Source organism: Protomyctophum parallelum (genome assembly GCF_964188405.1).
Source record: "Protomyctophum parallelum genome assembly, chromosome: 23".
In the NCBI taxonomy this organism is placed as follows: domain Eukaryota; kingdom Metazoa; phylum Chordata; class Actinopteri; order Myctophiformes; family Myctophidae; genus Protomyctophum; species Protomyctophum parallelum.
This window is the reverse complement of record NC_139715.1, coordinates 24617102-24620253: the sequence shown is the minus strand read 5'-3', so window position 1 is coordinate 24620253 and position 3152 is coordinate 24617102.

The following is a 3152-nucleotide window of genomic DNA, read 5'->3' as shown; positions in this document are numbered from 1 at the left end:
AATAAATACATGAAATGGAATTTGTTGGATTCAATTAAAAAAAGGTATCCTTGAGTCACTAGCTCAAAACAGAATGCAGTTCACAAGTATGGAGCTCAGCCTATAATTGATTTGATTGACATGCTGCATGCCATGAGTGTATAAAGTGGTATTTCTTTTTAAATTAAATAAGCTATTCTAAGATGAGCTGTGGTCATAACAGCACTGTTTGAGTTGAACACTTTAAAGACGTTTAACAGTCTAAAGTGAGAACAGCAAATGTTCTTTAACAAAAATGTGTAAGTGTAAAAAAAATATATACTAATCACAAACACTTTAGGTTTTGATAAACAGGCTATAGTGCATTTGTTCTCACTTTAAAGTAGTTTATTTTTTATTTTTTATTCAGCTTATCAAAGAAGTGCTGTGGTCACAGCACTGTTTGAGAAACTAGTTGAAAACTTTATATCCAACTTAATTGTTTAAATAAAGTCTGGAGTGAGAACAGCAAAAGTAATGTATTAAACAAAACAATTATATTTCTGGTTGATTAAAAGTGCAAAAGTTTTTGTCATCTAAAACTAAGACTAAGAGTAAGAGATGACAATAACTGGTATGCAATGTAATTACATTATGGCAAACTAAACATCTTGTTTGCTCAATGAAAGAGTAAATGTGGGAAACAGAGTAAAAATGTTCCCACAGATGGTTTTAAACAATAACCTAAATCTCAGTTGAGTCGTCATGAACCCTGATCATCACCTTTAGATTAAATCATTCTGGCAAGGGGTAGAGGTGTCTGAAAAGGATTTTCATCCCTTGACCTGTCACCTCTGCCTTCAACCTTAAATACAACCTCCAAATTCTTATTAGTGTGAAATGCTTAGTGGCGCAAGAGGAAAGCATAGGTCTCCCAAGCTGAAGGTGGTGGGTTTGAATCTTGCTCAGAGCAAACCTTCATTTTCTGGCTTTTTAAGGCCAAAGTGCCGAGGCAGGCCGCCTCCCTCCTCACGGCCTCTTTTGGCTCCGGTGGGAGGGGGAGGATCTTTTTTGGGAACCCGCCTCTGGGGCGGGATTTTCTTTATGAGCCTGCCTCCTGGGGGCGGAGCTTAAGAAATGTACATATTAAGCAAAGTGATTTTTGTACTTTTCACATTAATTTGATTGAACCAGTTTATTTTTAGTTTTTATTGAGATATTTGAGTTTTTTTATGACACTTTATTTCAGCTGTTTTGTTTGATTTTTTTTTTCTTTTGGTTTTGGTTTTTGTTTGACCTTTTGGTTGAGTATTGGTTTTCTTTGAGGTTTGAACCTATGACGTTTGGTTTATGAAGCCTAGTTTTTATCTATTGAGCCACACTGGCATGTAAGGTATAATCGGGAACTTATATTTAACCAGCCTTTTAGAATTTAGATGGACAGTGAAAATGTTCTTCAGGGGATTTGAACCCAGAATGTTCTGTTTACAAACACCAGGCTTATCACCTGCGCCACACTGGCATGTCAGGTATAATCGGGAACTTATATTTAACCAGCCTTTTAGAATTTAGATGGACAGTGAAAATGTTCTTCAGGGGACTTGAACCCAGAATGTTCTGTTTATAAACCCCAGGCTTATGACCTGCGCCACACTGGCATGTCAGGTACAATCGGGAACTTATATTTAACCAGCCTGTCAGAATAAAAAATGGACAGTGAAAATGTCCTGTGGCAGGTTTGAACTCGCAACCTTTGGTGTACAAACACTGGATTTTACTCATGAGCCACACAGGCATAAGTGATGCAGTTGAGAATGTCTGACTTAACCCACCTTTCAGAATATAGAGGTTCTTTAGGAGTTCCATTAGGAGGTTAAAAAACAATGCACACTTTAGGAGGTTCAAACACTGCACCTTTCAGAAGGACAGTGAAAATCTTATTCAAGAGGCTTGAACCTCTAATTGTTTGATTTGTTGTTTCAGTTTTTATATTGAATATTTTTTGAGTTTTTTGTTGATTGTTAGTTTTGTTTGAGTTTCTTTTAGTTTTGTTTGAGTATTAGTTTTGATTGAGTTTCTTTTAGTTTTGTTTGAGTTTTTTGTTGATTATTAGTTTTGTTTGAGTTTCTTTTTGTTTTGTTTGAGTTTCTTTTTGTTTTGTTTGAGTTTTTTGTTGATTATTAGTTTTGTTTGAGTTTCTTTTAGTTTAGTTTGAGTTTTTTGTTGATTATTAGTTTTGTTTGAGTATTGAACCAGGAACCTTTGGGTTGTAAACCTCAGAATTATCTTTTGAGCCACGCTGGGCTGTAAGGTACAATCTGGGACTTATATTTAACCCACCTTTTAGAATTTAGATGGACAGTGAAAATGTTCTGTCGCAGAAATGAACTCTGGATTTTACTCTTCAGCCACATATGCATGAGAAATGCAGTTGAGAACATTACATAAATGTTGAGTCAGTACGTTTTTGTTGAAAATTATTTTACTCATAAATTGGAGTTGTTTGACATCTTCAATGGTATTGTTTCTTTTAGTTTTAATATTGAGTCATGTTTGAGTTTTGAACCTATCACTTTTGGTTTATATACCTTTGTTTTTATACTTATGCCACAAAGGCATGGAAGATGCCTCTGATAACCATACACTTAACCTTTCCCCCAATTACCCAGGTGTAAGTAGTCACTGATTAGCCCCTCCCCTATAAAGCCTACTGGCCATGCTAGCTTTCCTGTTTGGTCTTTCTTTGTTTGCACTGACTGAGCAAAGTAGGAAACTGCTTGTAATTGCTTTAGCACTTTTTGAGTTTAGGCCATTGATTCTTTTTGGACTTGGTGGTCCTAATGTATGTTTCGCAGGCCTCCCTTCTCTACACATCAGTGTTGATGACCAAATGTGCAGAGATGTTGCCTTATCTGTACCTTCATATTGTGGTTCTAACAGAGTTCTACTTATAGACTTGTCTACTCTCGCCATTGTGGTTCTAACAGAGTTCTACTTATAGGCTTGTCTACTCTTGCCATTGTGGAACACATCAACAGTGTGGTCACCTTAGCACTTTTAATGGATTCCCAAGATGGAATACCATCAAGTTGAATTTACTGAGCTGTTCTTACTCTGCCATGGTCACATGTATACAATTTCCATAGTCCTGTTCTTACCCCAAATTGTTGTTTGTTTTTGTATTTAATTGTTTG